This window comes from Neovison vison, chromosome 1, assembly GCF_020171115.1.
Source record: "Neovison vison isolate M4711 chromosome 1, ASM_NN_V1, whole genome shotgun sequence".
NCBI classification, from domain to species: Eukaryota; Metazoa; Chordata; class Mammalia; order Carnivora; family Mustelidae; genus Neogale; species Neogale vison.
The window spans coordinates 179,172,745-179,190,511 of record NC_058091.1 but is presented as its reverse complement, the minus strand read 5'-3'; the positions used below and the strand labels follow the sequence as shown (position 1 = coordinate 179,190,511).

Sequence of the window (17,767 nt, the reverse complement as noted above, 5' to 3'; positions counted from 1 at the left end):
ATTGTTCTGTGCACTGATAGCAGGGGGGGAGTGAACGTTAGTGTGCAAAAATGTAAAAACAGGAAAAAGAAAAAAACTTTATCTAATATAAAAAAATAAAAACCTTACAACAAAATCATAATTAAGTGAAATGTTCCAAAAATTGAATACTTCCTTTAAATTTTCTGGCTAGCCCATAAATGCCTTTAATTTCAACTCTTACCATTTAAAAAAAGAAAACCTTTCTATAAAGTATTTCTTTACTTTTAAGCCTAAGTAGCTATGTCAGATGCTTGTGTTTATTAGGATATTTAACGTAGGGCCAATTAATTTGTGTGAGGTATCTCATACAACAATGAAGATGCCCACTAAATTGGTTTGGAATGAGCACAGTGCCTCAGGAGGTATTTAATCAAGGTTCTTCCATGTTAATTCTCCCTAATAAAAAAGATGAAATGATTAATCCATTCATTCAACAAACAAGTAATCACGAGAGGCCTATCATGTGCCAAATACAGGAAATGAAATGGCACACAAGACACTCAATCCCTGACATCACATAGCATAAACAAACAATAATGTAAAGTATGATATGTACAAGAGAATTACAGCACTTTCCGAGCACACAGCAAATGCACATAACCTAACTATGTAAGCTCGAAATCTTCCATTAGTAACTACACTGTAAAATACCTACCATCTTGGTCAATTCAAAAACACAACGGAAAAAGCATGCACAACCGTGCTCACCACCCCGCCACCCCCTCAGTGTTTAGGGAAGGAAACAAAGCAAAAGACCACGTACACAGAACACTAATGAGCAGTACAATATTCATTTCCCTATAATAAGGTCCTCTTCAGGGAAATTCCAAAATATGCAGATTTATTGGTCACCTTTCCCACCAGCAGGGCATTTTTTCCTGATTCAGAATACCATACATAATCCTGAACTTACCTTGTTAAGAAATATGATTTCAAAGGAGGGGAGTGTGGAGTAATAAAGAAAAGACGAGAGGGGCGCCTGGGTGGCTCAGTGGGTTAAGCCGCTGCCTTCGGCTCAGGTCATGATCTCAGGGTCCTGGGATCGAGTCCCGTATCAGGCTCTCTGCTCAGCAGGGAGCCTGCTTCCTCCTCTCTCTCTCTCTGCCTGCCTCTCTGCCTACTTGTGATCTCTCTCTGTCAAATAAATAAATAAAAATATTTAAAAAAAAAAAAAAAGAAAAGGCGAGAAAAGAAAAAAACAGAAAAGATGGTCGGGGGGGGGGGTGGAAGCCAGTTAAGTATATAGATTTTTGCAGTGAAGTCTTAAAAACAAATTAAGTAAGTTTAAGGAAACTAAAACAGAGGCATTACAACCACACCCCTGCTTCTTTCTGTAATGAAAAAAGAAGCCAAGAGCACTGCCTGCAGGTGCTTTGGTATGAAGTTACCATGTGCAGAGGTAAAATTATATAACCCCAAGGACTAAACAGAGTGTGTGATGAATACTCGGCTACACCAGCTACCCAAAACATTTTCCATCCCGAGCATCCTAATTACACAATGCTCCTGGGACCACACTGGGGCCCACAGGACCGGGGTTAATAACTTAGTGCCAAAAAAACAGAAAAGCTTTCAACAACTGTTAAACAAACACAGATTAAAATAAAGTGCCTCTTGGTATGTATGTATTTACAAGAGAAAAAAAGCACTAGGAATTTACTAGCATCTTACTGAAACTCCATTTCAGAGGAATAAGATGCTGAGTAGTTTCAATGAAGAAACAAGAAGTAGAAGCAAATTAATGCAGTTTCCACAGGTCCCTTTCCAAAGTTCTTACAGCCAAGCATGTTCTGGAATCCTGAATTTTAGGGGATTTTTGACAGGTGATATAGTGTGTATGCACCACATAACTTGTAAAAAGGTTGTGATGATACACAGAAGTCTGGAACAGGACATTATAATCAAATTTACTATTTCTGCAGTGAAACCAACAAATCTATGAAATAAAGACACAACAGTTCAACATAAGCTTTATGAAAATATCAATTTATGCCAAACATACAAGAAAATATTTTTGGTTTCCAGAGCATTATGGATGTTAAAATTGTTGATAAGGAAACAGTACCCACTGATCAGTCACTGTGTGTACAAAGTGTTACTGGAAGCCTTATAATCATGTGATTTTCTTGTGGAATTTTGGTGAACACAAAATAATTCTAAAAGTCTTTTCCAGGTTCACAAAGAACATGTCCTCTACAACTCCATCCACTTTAAAATTTCTTTACCACAAACTGTCCTTCTAGGGCAGTTTACAAAAGTCTAACCCTTGAAATTTACAGAGGAACTACAAAATCCAATTTTGCCACCAATCAAACAATGTTCCTTGAATGGAATTTAACATATTAAACTCATCATAAAATGGTCTGTCAGGGCACCTCGGTGGCTCAGTGGGTTGGGGCCTCTGCCTTCAGCTCGGTCATGATCCCAGGGTGCTGGGATTGAGCCCTGCATCATCGGGCTCTCTGCTCAGCAGGGAGACTGCTTCTCTCTCTCTCTCTGCCTGCCTTTATGCCTACTTGAGATCTCTGTCTGTCAAATAAATAAAATCTTTAAAAAAAAAAAAAAGTCCTGTTCTCATTGTATCACAACAGGCTGTAACTGGTAGGGGTGTTTGTGACCTAAGAAGCTACACCAAATATGGTACAAAAGAGGACCCTGACTGTCATAAATGACAAGATACAAAAACCACAAAATCCTTTTATCATAGTACATCTACATGTATACAAACACTGACTAAATAAGTCATAGACAACATACTATATTACACAATGTACTATAACTGAAGTAAATTATTTCCACTTAGGAGAAAACAAAGATAGTTCTCATTGACGATGGTATAAAAAAGAGTAAAGCAGTACGCATGCAGTTATACTAAACTATTAATGCTTCTTTCAACCTTATGTTCCAGGAAAATACGATACAGTGATATTATAAATATGATAAATATAAGCTATGACTAATAAACTTTTGATTAGCAACAATTCTTGTCTTCTTATACTTTAAAGATACAACTGTTTTTATCACTTAGGTTTCTTAAGATTCTCAGAGGCATCTGAGACTATGCTTTAATTTATTCTTGATAAACTTCCCTTTAACAAATATTCAAAACTTCAACAATCCTCTAATTTGGGGGCTGCATGTAGCAAAAACTGCTAATAACCAATGAATATAGTGGCTTCACTAAGGATTCTGGGTATGAAACTATTAAGAGCAGTCACTTTGTAAACCTGGTCCTCTTGCAAATGTTTCCTATACATTTCTGGTCTCACTTTGACACTCTTATCTCAATTAAAAAGAGAACTTGAAAGTTAAGAGCTAAGAGACGTGTAAAAGGGGAAAGAGAAGAAATCAGACATTTCAACACACTGGAATCATTTATAATAACCCTAAAATATATCAGCACCCCACCCCAGATTCGAATATCAATTATCAGGGGTAGAATCCCTTTACCCATCATGTTTTTTAAGGTCCCCAAAAAATATTAATGAGAAGTCAGGGCTGAGAACCACCGGGACACAGAGCCCTCCTCACAAACACTTTTCTCTTATTTCTAGTCAGTGGTAGCTGGATTATCTTTAAAATTACCCCTTTTTGTTCTCATTTACTCCATCACAGAAAAAAATTTACTAATCTTGAATTAGAAGATTTTAAACAAGTGCTTATAATAAAAGACATTTTGATTTATCTCACATTCTCATTCCCAATCCTCAGGATTTTATTTTTCATTCAGTCTTCATAAACAACTTCATCAGTACTTGGCAACTAAAATGTGTATCAACAGTGGAACATACAATAAACATACATATGACACATACTGTTATCAACCTGTAACAGATTATCAGAAAATACCCACACCCAAAGGAATGATTCTAAAGAGTTGACTACATTTGGATATTTCATGAACTATAAACTACTTTCAGAACTCAAATGTACAAAAGAATATGAGCCACAATATGCTCACATTCGTATGACAGAAAAAAGAACTCAGTACATCATCTACCATTTTTTAAATGAAAATTGGTATTACAAGATTCCACATCTTTAAGATGTATACTTTTTTTGATTCACATTATTTTCAGATCTCTAGAACAAAAGAATATAAAATAATATCTTAAAAATATGCAACTGCAAATACCAGTTTCTGAAAATGTCACCGACGACTGACATCTACTAGTTTCACCTCCAAAACAATACTAGGTTATGCTTGCACTTCAAATCAGGATTTTATTAAAAGGTCTTGTAGCCACACATTTGCATACCATAAAACCAGAAGAATACCAGGAATTTTCCCTCTTCGCTACCTATGACATTACCTACTATATTTGCCTGCCATCTGAAAGTATTCATTGCTGGAATATAAAATAAGTATTTCACAAAAACAGAAAACAGACATGACACAGACTGACTGTGAGGGGAAAAAAACATTTTCACTTCCCTTTTTACTAAAGGAAACTCTGACTATGACTTTGACTCTAATACAGTGGCCTCTAATACACTGCCAAGTTTACCACCTGAAGTCAAAAACACACAAGTCTTAAATAGTTCTCAAAAGAGAACTATTAAATACTCAGAAGTCCAGTACTTTCATACAGTACACTTGTATCAAAAGGTATTATATGGCCAATTTCAACTTAAAATTTTAAGGTAAATAGTTTTAAAAAGTAAAATTCTAAAAGACAATTACAAAGCAGCCCTGCATTCCAGGCATACTTTACCCAACGTAATATACAAACAAAAGCAGAAGTACATTAAAATCTAAGTTGGTAAAAACATCCTACCCCAGGATTCTCTTCTTTTCTTCCTCCTTAAAAAAAAAAAACTTTACTATTTTTCCTGACGGTAAATAATAATGATTAATTATAGCAGAAGATCCAAACAATATAGAAAAGTAGAAAAAGTGTAAAAATAAAAATCACCACGAATCTCGCTATTTACAAATAATTGTCATTAACATAAATACCCTTGCAGAGGATAGACAGATCTACTCTGTATATATACCAGTGCCACAATGACAATGAGAAGAATTGCAACAATTAAAATCTTGTGTGTGTGTTATACACATACATATATATATATATATGCATGTATCTCAATGTATATGTATAACACATACATACACACACACACGCATTTTTTTACATACACTACAGGTACAAAAATCTTTAATATAACAACTTTCTTGAATTTAAACATACATAAATTGTTCCAAGCACTCATTCTGCTTCTGCATTTTTATTTAAGCAGGCCAGGTTTGAGGTTACTTGTCTGTCTGTGTGTTGCTGTGCTTGAGGGAAGATTAAAAAATGTGTCAGTTTTTTTGACTTAAAAAAAAAAAACAAAGAAACAAAAAAACAATCTGTAGCTAAAATTTTCCAAACCCTGGAAATACGTACCTGTACTAACGGCAGTTGGCTGACTGCTTTACAGAACTACCTCATGGTCCCAAGCAAAACTGTAAAGCAGACAAAACTTTTCAGGGCCTCCTATCTCTTGGGTCAGAAAGAGCACCATACTAGCAATTAGGAAAGGAGAGTCCACCCACCGGGAGTGTGCTGTGAGAATTTCACTCAACCTTCCCATGATTTGTTTTATTTCAATTCCAAAATTCTGTGATTCTCCCCTGTGTCCCCATTCCCCCACCAATTTTTTGCTTCTCAAGATAGGTAAAAATTATCCTTTCCTCCTATCTCACTAGGATCCCATCATTCAAAAAAACCCTTCCTCTGACTGACAAATTCCCATTTCCTCAACTCACTTATCGTCCTCTTAAGTGAGAAGAAGAAAGAAATCTGATGAGATCAAAGGCATGCACAATTTTTGGAAAGGAGGGAGGGCAACAACTCAGAAAAACATTTAAGTAAGTTTACAGGTACGAATTTTTAATTTAAAGTTATAATGGCTTTATGAGTTTCATGGAAAAAAAGATATAATCTTACAACTTGAATAACTGCTTTTACTCATGCAAAGATAGTCAATAAAAAAACATTGTTTTAAGCTCCTAAAATATTCATCCCTGAGCATATTTAAGAGTGTAAAACAGAAGCAACTTTCTAATCTTTCATCTACTACATCTGTACAACCCTTTAAAGTTCAAAGTGCATTTATATGCATTATTTATTTTCATTCTCAAAACAAGCAGATGTAGTGGTCACTACTGATTGCCTCTCTAACATCCATTTTCCCCATATTCTTCCCCCCCCCCAATATTCTTCCTTCCCACAATTTTTTAAAATATCCTCTCTCCACAATGTAACTCAGGAAACCGTGACCCCATCCCCAACGGCAGGGGATATATCCTGATTAACAGAAATCAACCATGATAACCCTATTCCCCTTGTCATGACTGGTTAGGAAATACACATGACCTAATTCTGGTCAATAAAACATGAAAGGAAAAGTATGCTGGTAAGCTTGTGCAAAACATTTCCTGGCCAATGCATGTCTAGATGTGATCTTGCTACCAGCCTGAGGATGAATCCAACACAAAGAGGAGAGCAGAGCCAAAAAAAATCAGAGGCAGACCAAAGCTCTGAAAAACTAGCCCTACCTCAATACTTCACTGTTCCATACCGGAAACTACTGCATTTCAGGCATTAAGATGCAGAGACACCAAGATAAATAGCAAAACCTATCCATCTCTCCTTCCCCAACCTGGACCTCCTTTCCTATAACCCGAAAGTTTTCCTTCACACTTGAGCTCAGCTAGGCAAGACAGGAGGGCAGCTCCTGTAAGCTGCTAGACCAGCATGCTTTGAACCAAGCTCAACCGCTCCTGGTACACATCAAGCGTATGGCATTTCCTCTTCTAAGGGGCAATTTCCTCTACCAATTCACTCCAGTAGTCCCTACGCTGGTTGAGGAGATGCTGGGATTCTAAGAAGCTCCTCTCTATATAAAAGCTGAAAGGTAGAACACAAAATCAGATCAAGGACCACGTAGGGAAATATGTGAAAACCACAGGTTTATCACTTGACTAGATAATTAAACAATTCACCCTAAGGTATTAATGAATATAGCAGAAATACCAGAATTTATTTCTTTTTTATAAGAGGATGCTATTAAATCAATCTCTAAGGGTATAAAATAGATGGTATTTTAGAAGCATACTCTCTTTAATATATAATTAACCAAGAGTTTCTAAGTTAACTAACTTAGAAAGGGGAATCTTGGGGTGCCTGGGTGGGTCAGTCAGTTAAGCCTCTGACTCCTGGTTTCGGCTCAGGTTATGATCTCGGGGCTGTAACACTGAGCCCCGAGTTGGGCTCTGTGCTCAGTACTGAGTCTGCTTGAGATTTTCTCTCTCCCTCACCCTCTGCCCTCCCCCTGCTCTCTCATACTCACTCTCTTTCTCTCCCTCGCTCTCTCAAATAAATTTTTAAAAACTTAAAGAAAAATAAAAAGACATGAAATGAGGTCATGAAAAAGTCCACATATCTTGAACATTTTCTTGCAACTAAAACATAAAAAAATGTACATTCCCAAGACAGTACGATTGGTCTATAGACCAATCTCTTCTTTCTCTTCTTTCTTGCAAAAACCACACCTATTGTACATCACCTGTGATTTCCAGTTTCTGTTTTTTTAAATAGGGATGGACATCTTACAAAACTTAGGCACAATCTTATTGCAGATTCATTTTAGATTTTTAGGGTTTAATGAGGGTTCCCCTCATGGTTTTTTTTTTTTTTGATTTATTTATTTATTTATTTGACAGAGAGAGATTACAAGTAGGCAGAGAGGCAGGCAGAGAGAGAAAGGAGGAAGCAGGCTCCCTGCTGAGCAGAGAGCCCGATGCGGGACTCGATCCCAGGACCCTGAGATCATGACCTGAGCCGAAGGCAGCGGCTTAACCCACTGAGCCACCCAGGCGCCCTCCCCGCATGGTTTAAAGTCTTCTCACCCACACCTATTTTAACTATAATTATTTTAGCTATTCACCTGTTTTCAAAGGAGCCAGAGGTTCTTATACAAATAACTTTTTGCCTCTATACTTCACTAAATAATGTTTCATTAAACTATAATTAAAACATTAAGTACGAGTGCCATCAACAATTTATTGACGGTAAACACAAATAATTCTTGCTAAGTATAAAATAACTAGTGGGATTAAAAATTGAAAAACAAACTAGAGAATAGTCTACTGCCATTTAATACCACATGGGCATCAAGCAGTAAATGAATGAAGAATATCAATTTTTTGAGTGGGTTGAACAGGTGAGTTAAAACAGAGTCTCCTCAAACAGATGTGCCCAAGAGTCTTTGCTTATTCTGCCCACCAATCAACCTTCTGACAACTCATAGGTATCTTTTAAATTTTTTTTTTAAGATTTTATTTATTTATTTAACAGAGAGAGATCACAAGTAGGCAGAGAGAGATGGGGGAGAAGCAGGCTCCCTGCTGAGCAGAGAACCCGATGCAGGACTTGATCCTAGGGCCCTGAGACCACGACCTGGGCTGAAGGCAGAGGCTTAACCCACTGAGCCACCCAGGCACTCATCTCATGAATATCTTAAGAAAAAGAGTAACCAAAAAAAAAGAAAGAAAGAAAGAAAAAAGAAAAAAGAAAGAAAGAAAGAAAAAGAAAAAGAGTTTCATGAGATTTTACTTACTTCCAATGCAAGGGCTATAAAAAAATGTGGATGTGATCTAGGCATATGTGGATATAATTCAGCTACAGACTTTCATTAAATTAAATTATAACTGTGTGATCTATTATTAGTCAAGAAAATGACCAAAGTGTGTGTCTTATCTACCAAATATATAAACACTGCAGGCTCATTGTTAAGAATTCTTTCTTACAACAAAGATGATAGGCAACGAGTGGTAAGTGAGAATATAACCAATCACTTACTATAGTTTAAGAACAAATCACTACACACCTTCCTAAGGTCCCATAATTGGAAGAAACTCTATGGTTTAGGAAACATTTATGGTTCTAAATCCCAGCTCTGAGAAGGGAGCTAGAAAAAACATGGCTAATAGCACCTTGAAAAATGTGTATAAAACTTATCTCTCCTTATATCTCTCTCTCATTCCTTATTTTCTGAGTAATGCAAAGCATCTTCCCAAGTCACTTTACACTCATAGATAATACACACTTGATTTCTACCTATTAAGAATCCCAAATATGGTTCTGTCTATAGGACATCATCACAAAAGGATACTCTGAGTTAGCTTTAGTCACTAGAACCACACTGTCCATTCCTATGCAATCTCTACAATTAAAAAACTACAGATACCCCCAAAATTGCCATTTCCAAAAAAGTTCCATCTTGAAGAACCAACACCCCAACATATACTAACAATACTAATCAGTACCACTAAGTGCCAACCTCTCAAGAAAACACAAAAAAGGAAGAGGATGGAAGATTAGGGAAAAAACAGGTATTTGGTGGTTTAAGACTCTGAAATTAGGAAAAAAACGACTTAAATAAGCACTGTGCTGTATCTTTAAAAGGTTGCTTAAACTCTAGTTGACTGTTTCCTATTGTCAAAAGGAAAGATTATACACCATATAACAAAAAAAAGTTGTCTTGACAGTATCATCTTGGTCCCTTACAAAGCCGGCAGTTAATAAATTTTAACAAGTATTAGTGTTTTAAATGGAAGGTTCATGATAATTCAGTTATACTTGGGTTCACAAATTCAGTTTATGTATACCACATATATATGTATGTATATATGTATATATACCATATATATGCATATATATGTATATATCATATATATGTGTGTATGTATATATATCATACATATATGTATATATATCCTTTTTGGACATCTAAAAGGAACAGTTAGTAAAACCCATCAAAAACCTTCCCAAAAAGGTGAGTCTACTACATAGACATAAACACTGTTATTGTTGAGGGTGGTATTTTTCTAAGTATTTCTTTGATAAGGATATAAAGTTTGGGGTTAAATTCTGTAAGGGTCATTTAATATTTAAATAACTAAAAACTTTATATATTATCTGGAACCATGAACATCTCCCATTTTACCATCCCACTGTCATGGCCAATTTTCCCTGTATGTGGATTCCTTATATTTCACTTTATCCACAGCGAATCTCACCTTCAAATGCATTCAGAGTAATACAACTATATAATGGCCTGTGTTTTGTGTTATTTAATATTGCAGCTTTGCCTAAATTTAGTTTGAAATATCCTTTTAGGAACCCTCTAAAACTTAAACAACCACTTGTTCCCTTGTGAGAAACTCTAAATCAATAAAATACACCAGAAAAAAGAGCCTATTGCCAGTACAGAGAGGATTACAGAGGGGACAGAGAAATAAACAGAGAGCTTCCCATTTCTTCCAGAGGCTCCTTGTTACAGCCTGGATTCATTTTCTATACCACCAATTACCAGACACACCCATATTCAAATTCAAGTACAGAAATATGACAAAGCCAGGTAGGGTGTTATAGATTATATACTTCTCTGCTTTCCTCCATCAGCATAAATGATAACACGTTGATTATTCTGTTACAGTTTGTTTCCTTGAACTTACTATCCTTATTTGCCTACCTACTTCCTAGAAGCATAAAATCTGGACATTTGGACCTTTATACCTCAAACTGACTCAGTTTTAAATACAAGGCATTCTGGACTTCCAAGGCCCAATCTCCACCTATTTTCATAGTTTCCTCTCCCACAAAGACCTCCCAGCACAGCAGCCTCATGTGCAGTTCAACATGCCCATAATACCCAACCAACACGCCTCTGCCCAAAAACTAACCCCCCACACACCCCGTTTTGCCCATTCAAATATTTTAATGCCCAAATGGATTGTTACCAGATCTAAAGTCATTCATAACTCCCCAGTTAAAAATTAGTATCTCTCTCTCTCACACACACACTCACACACACACAGCCCCCATGCTTCCATTCACCTCTAATAAATCCCACAGGTGTTTTGTGTTGCCATCATTTCCGTGCATGTCTGCTGCTCCCCTTTAAGACGGCTACTGGGTCTGAGTCATTTTCATATTCTAACCACTCTTCCATCCTCACCAGAGTAAAGGTCCTTTGCTGATGGTAAAAGTCCAGGTTGAATTGAACTATTCCTTGATTTTAATTCCAGCCTTTTTATTTGAAGGAATAAATGAATAATACCATGTGTTGAAGATTTTGGTAAGAGTTATCACTTTGTAAATCCAACAAAGACAATGTCAATAATTACATAATGCATTAACTTCTGAGTTGATGAGTGGCAGAAGAGGTCAGTGAACACAATAAATCACCACTGAAGATTATCATTTTCTAAGATTCCCCCAAAAAAGTCTCATATATATCAATATTAAAATTAACCTTTCTGTCCCTATTGTAATAAGAAGTGCTAATAACTGATGCATATGCAGGAGTGCAAGCTCTCTGGAAGCCGAAGTGTCTGTACATTCCAGAGACTCTATGTCAAAGCCATGCAGTTTATTTGGTAATACCTTCCTTTAATGCCAATTAATGTGATTTTCACCTTACATGCAATAAAAAGGGCTAATATATACAAAGGATACTTTATCTTAGCTCAGAATATAGACGGGACAAAGTATGGTTAGAGTTATGAAATACACTAAGCAGAACCCTCCACCCTACCCCGAAAAAAGTTATGAAGAATGTCACCAACTGTATTTGATTTTTGGAGGAAAATGGTTTCTTAAACTGGCCTCCTATCTTTGTAACCCTAACTCATTCTTATAATTTGTATTATTTTTCCTCCACTTTTTATTTACAGGGAAAGCAAATATTCCTCAAAAATATATCCGTGGGTTTAAAAATTAATTTTTTTTAATTTTAAAAAGTATTCCAACTCAGATGTAGTTGTACATCTCTTACTGTGAACAAATGCCATTCACTAGTAACTGCACAAGAAATAAATATTGACTTATTTTCTTAACCTATTAAAAATCAGAAGGTTTTTCATTTTCCAATTAAAGTCCACGTTTTAACACAAAAGGTTAAAAAGGGGTCACTTATTGGCCAGCCTCCGTGCTCATTACAACAGAGTTACAACTAATTCGCACAGTGTAGCAACAGTAGCCATCTCCCACACAGGCGCGCACACACACACTCACTCTCTCTCTCTCTCTCTCTCTCTCCCCCACCCATTAACTTTTCCTCCTTCCTTGGGAAAACTAGAATGATCCTAATACAGGCCTAACTACCCCCACCCCATGAGCACACACACATCTCCATCACCGCCCCACGGAAAAGCAATGTGGTAGCTGTGGACCAAGAGCACCGACGCTTCGGTGTGTCACTTCCCCTGCATGTGGGATAAACAAACAAACCAGCACCTTAACAGTAGCCAGCAGAGAAAATTTGTTTCCCTCGACTAACGCCTTGGTTAAGTTTTAAGCTAAGTCAAAAGCTCTAACAAATAGGTAAATCCCAGCCCCCCCCACCCCCAACAGACACCCCAGCGGGAAGTTTCCCCCTGAAATGAATGTTGACCCCTGACACCTCCTTCCAGCAGCCAGATGCCTCCCTCCCTCCGGCCCAAACCCCCACTCCGAGCGTAATTGTCTGGACACAATCAGCAGCCCCAGGGCTGCGCTCCCGACCTCAAAAACCCCTCCCCGCAGAAGCCCCCGCCTTCTCCCGGCTCGCCCACCTTCCCCGCGTCCCCACTCGCGCAGCACCGCTCGGCAACTTCTGCACCCGCCCGGCCCGCCGCCCGCGGCCCCCTCCCCAGCCGCCCAGCCCTCGGCGCCCTCACCCCCCCGGGCCGCGGCCCCTCCCGTCCTCCCTCCGCGCCGCCAGCCCGCCGGGGTCCTCGCCCACCCCTCCTCCTCCTCCACCTCCTCCTCCGCGGCCCCCGCCTGCCGCGCCGCCCCCGCCGCAACCCAGCCCGGGACCCCAGCCCACCCAGCCCCACCCGGGAAGGAGGGAGCCGCGGCCGCGTTGAGGCTGCCGCGGGGCCGGGGCCGGCCGGCCGCGCGCCACCGCGCAAGGGGCTTTACCTCAGAGGCGCGGCCGCGAGCTGCGGGGTCGGTCCCGGGCGCGGGCGGCGCCCCCTGCTCCGTCAGTCAGCGGCGGCGGGGGCAGCCGCGGCGGCACATCACACCCGCCGGCGACCGGAGGAGGAAAGCGAGCCACGCAGGGAGGGAGCGAGCGAGGTAGGGGGGGAAGGAACGAGCGAGGGAGGGAACGCCGCTCGGCTCGGACTCGCTCTCTGCACTACTGCCGGTGCCTCCTACCGCCGCCTCTGGCCGGAGAGTCGCCGCCCGGGCCGCTGCTGTCGCCACCGATGCAGCCGGGAATGAATGCACAGCGGCGCCTCGCTTATCCGGAGGTCAAACATCCTTCTGCCTCGGGCATCCGGATCGGCGCCGGACCCGGAAGTGAACACATGGAAAAAAAAAAATAAAAAAGGAAAGCGTCTCTCTAGCGGCGGCGGCCCCCAAGCTCCCGCATCAGCGAAAAGAGCCGAGCAGAACCGAAGATCACAGCGGCCTGCTCGGATTGGCCAGCTCTCCGACCGGAAGAAAGGCGGCACGTTCATTGGCTGGCGAGGCCCATAAAAGCCAAGCCACTCCTCCATCCCCACCTCCGCGCGATCCGTGCGTGAGGGGGGACGTGGAGTAATAGTGGATACGGGTATGTTCCTCTGGGCGAGGCTAGGAGAGGCGAGGCTTGGAGAGGTGTCTGAGGGAGCACTGGAAGAAAACGCTCCCGTGATTAAGGACAACTACTAAAAATTCCGCGGCTTGGGTGAGCAAAGAGCCTAAGGGCGCCATTGTGCCAAGTGAGGTTCTGGAGGCTTCGCCGAGCACCGCCTCCAGGTGCAGAATTTTAGGGCCCTGGCCTAAGGGAGTGACCTCACCGGGTTGACATTTTTCCCCCGCTTTTTTGTGACCTCGGTGCTGGAACAGGGATGCAGCTGCTTGGAACTCAGAGCCCTTGGCTCACGTTTGCATCCCATTTACGGTCTGCAGAGAGCTACGTTTGTGAGCTCAGGTTATCAATCCGTGGAGCTGCATAATGGGATGGTTATTATCTCGATGTTTTAAATGAACCTCCTGAAGTTTCAAGAGGCCAGACCTCCCTCAGGTTATCAGGCTGTAGAACACAAAGTGGAACCGGTGTTTTCTCACTCCACGCGGCCGTCCCGTCTGCCCACACAGAAAAGGCAGAAGATTCCATGCTCTGTCTTTACAGATGGTTAAGTAGGAGGAAGATACGTCACTTGGAAAAACCGCTGTGGAAATCGATCCACCGTAAAGGCATTTGTAGAGGGCTCCGAAAATGTTCATTAATGGTTAATTATTACCTAATATTATGTCTGAATGTCTTTTCAGAAGTCAGACATTAAGGTGTGCATGAAGACAAATCACAGCCCAGTTTAAAAATTCACGTATGAAACGTTTTTATGTTCTGATACATTGTATCCAGAAACTTGAGTCTCTCCATCCCTCTCTTTCTATCAGGAAAAACACAGAAGTCTCCAGTGAAACAAACGCACTATAAAATCATGGAGGATTTTTTTTTTTTTTCTTTCTCCGTACTGTGCCAGACTGATGATAAGGTTAATGACTGAAGTTGAGAGGTATAGTTACAGGGAAAGATGCTGGTTTGGTTTGGTTTTTTAATTACAATAGGTTTTTTACATATTTTTTAACCTCTCTTTTCACACTCTTTCCTAAACTGACTGCTATTACTTGGTACAGATGATAAAAGTACTGCTTCTGTGTTTGCCACACCACCACCATTTTATTAGAGAGTAAGAAGCAACTAAGATTTTTTTGCATGCTCAGACTAATTTGCCTCTCAAATTACATATCCCACAGTTTTGATCTATCCCAGGGTCCAATATCAGACAGGAAACAAAGTTAATCCTATCTCAATAAATGAAAGAAATGTCTGCCATACAGGGAACTGTAAATACTGTCATTGACAACCAACAAACCATTTTATACTCTCTGCCTCAAAAAAATTCAGTTTAGATTAAGAACACCTCCTACTGCCGCTCAAAGTCTGATAAATGTTTAAGAAATATAGGTATATAAGTATATGGTCAAATCACATATTTAGATAGGGATAGGAGTAAAGGTTTACATTTTTAAACACTTACGACTCTTTTGCTAAACTGAGGCCTAGATATTGCCATAGATTAAAACTGGCAAGTAACCTAGGTGGAAAGCCAATGAGATTTTCATTTTATTCTTTTGTATGAAAAATTTGGCAATATGAAAATCACTTATGTTAGTGAAGGAAAAATCACAGAGGTCTCAACAAAAATGAGTTTTGCAACATAATGTCTCAACGTAAGCAGACCAATCACACTTCTTCATCTGCTATATTATACATCAAATACAGTTAATTTTTTATGTTTCCTATTACTGCCACTCTTCAGATATTTATAGTCTATTAATATTTTTCCTGTTTCCAAAGCAGTGTCACATTTCTTCCCCCAGAACTTTATTCTGTTCACTATAGATCTCTGTTGACACAAATATCGGTCCCACCATTTAGGCATACAACAACTGTAACAATTTCTGTGAAAAACAGGATGAAACAGCCAACTCAAGTTTTGCCTATATATTTCTATTAAAATGGGAGGGAACTTCAAAATGACTTTAGTCTAAGACTACCATAAATTTCTTAGAAAAAACTCTGGATTTATCAAGTGGGAGTTTGAAGGAAAAAAAAAGGTAAAATTTCTGGGGGCCTTTAATTTCACAACTGAGAACAGTGTAAATATCCCAGTGTCTCCTTTACATGTTTTGATTCTTTTTCTCTTCCTCTCACTCTTCTTGCATGCTCACACTGGGTGGGTACCTAGTCCCACCTACACACACACTCCATGGAGAGAGTATAGAATTAAGGCCTTCAATTAGATTTTTAAACAAGAAAAGTATTCCATTTCCTTCTTTTTTTTTTTTTTTTTAAGATTTTATGTATTTATTTGACAGAGAGAAATCACAAGTAGATGGAGAGGCAGGCAGAGAGAGAGAGGGAAGCAGGCCCCCTGCTGAGCAGAGAGCCCGATGTGGGACTCGATCCCAGGACCCTGAGATCATGACCTGAGCCGAAGGCAGCGGCTTAACCCACTGAGCCACCCAGGCGCCGCCCCCCCCATTTCCTTCTTTAACACACTTGAAGTTTTGCTGCTTATAAAAAAAGGAAAGATGACTAGCTTTACTCTCTACAAAATATACTTACGTTCTCTCTCAAGCAAAGCATTTGTAGAACATGAAAAGAAAGCATATTGTTGGGCACCTGGGTAGACCAGTCAGTTAAGCATCCAACTCCTGATTTGGACTCAGGGCATTATCTCAGGGTCCGTAGATCAGGTCTTTGTGCTCAGAAGGAATTCTGCTTCAGATTCTCTCTCTCCCTCTGCCTCTGTCCCTCTCCCATGCACGCACTTTTTCTCTCACACTCTATATCCAAAATAAAATCTTAAAAATAAAAATAAATTGTCAAAAAAATTTGATAATTCCAAGTTCCTAATGTATCCTTAAAGATTATGAGAGCACTAACACATAGGTTTGTACTACAGTCACTTACTGCCTATGCCTCGTTCATACTATTAAAATAAGCCAAACTTATTTTGCACAAATTGATCAAGAAATAATCCCAAATACAAATAGGCACCCAAGATGAACTTAGCTCTTCTACTTGGGTGCAGTGTATCAACTATGTGACCAGTCTGACTGAGTTAAATACAGGCAGATATTTCCCAACTAACAATGTAACAACCAACACTTGTACAAATTCCATTTATATTATTCCATCTAAGTCTGACATTCTTGTGAACAAATATAGCAGCCGTTATCATTTTTCCATGTTAGGAATGAGGAATGATGGACTCAAAGAGATCAATTAACTTGCCCAAGATCATGTGGCAATTGATAACCTGTTAAATATGAAATACAAAATTATGAGATTAAGATGTTCATGAAACCCTTACAAAATAGAAATAAGAAACACACATTCTCTTCTTCCAAATATTCTATTTAAGTGTAATGGGAAATCTAGGATGGTGATTTACTTATTGACAGAGGGTAGGGCCCAAGGCATTGGCAAACCACTTGTTCATTTTTAATATTATCCTTAAAGTAAACTACCTGGAAGAAAAATATAATTAAGAAAAAATAAATGCTCAAGCAGAAAAAGGAAGGATACAAAATGGGACATTGTAACAGTAGCCAGAGCCTGGGAGCAGAACAAAGTATTTTACTAAGACTGGGAAGAAAACCTCTTCCCCAAGCCAGCAGTCAAGGGGAGGGAAAGGAAGGATGCCAGGAGAAAGGGAGTTGAAGACAAGAGTCAAGGACAAGATCACAAAACTCTTCTAAAAGACTTTATCGTATTTTATAGTAATAATCTTGAGTAATGTTTGGGCACCTGGGTGGCTCAGTCAGTTAAGCATCTGCCTTCAGCTCAGGACATGATGTCAGTCAGGGTCCTGGGATTGAGCCTCCATGGGGTTCCCTGCTGAGCAGGGAGCCTGCCTCTCCCCCTCTTTCTGCCCCTCCCCCTGCTCACACTCACGCTCTTGCTCTCTCTCAAATAAATAAAATCTTTTAAAAACAATCCTAAGTAACATTTAATAAGAATCACATTGTTAAGACTCCCTTGTTTTAGCTCAAGCTGACAAAACAAATACCACAGATTGGGTGGCTTAAGCAACAGAAATGTATTTGCTTATCGTTCTGGAGGCCAGAAGTCTGAGATCAGGGTGCTAACATGGTCAGGTTCTGGTGAGAGCTCTTTTCCTAGCTTTCAGATGGCTGGTTGCCTT

The 17,767-nt window shown here is 39.7% G+C and overlaps 1 protein-coding gene across 6 annotated transcripts in view; it reads right to left on the bottom strand.

Annotated features, from left to right (window-relative positions):
• The window catches only part of CSNK1G3 (casein kinase 1 gamma 3), a 112,460-nt gene extending 99,017 nt beyond the window's left edge, over positions 1-13,443 (bottom strand). For 3 of the 6 annotated variants that reach the window (XM_044263884.1, XM_044263907.1, XM_044263898.1), the window contains exon 1: positions 12,981-13,443. The gene's annotated coding sequence lies outside the window, so the exon portion shown is untranslated. Of the gene's footprint in view, positions 1-10,913; positions 11,269-12,980 lie in introns of those variants that run through there. The other 3 variants (XM_044263917.1, XM_044263928.1, XM_044263891.1) reach the window with 2 other exon arrangements.
• Positions 13,444-17,767: the final 4,324 nt, after the last annotated feature.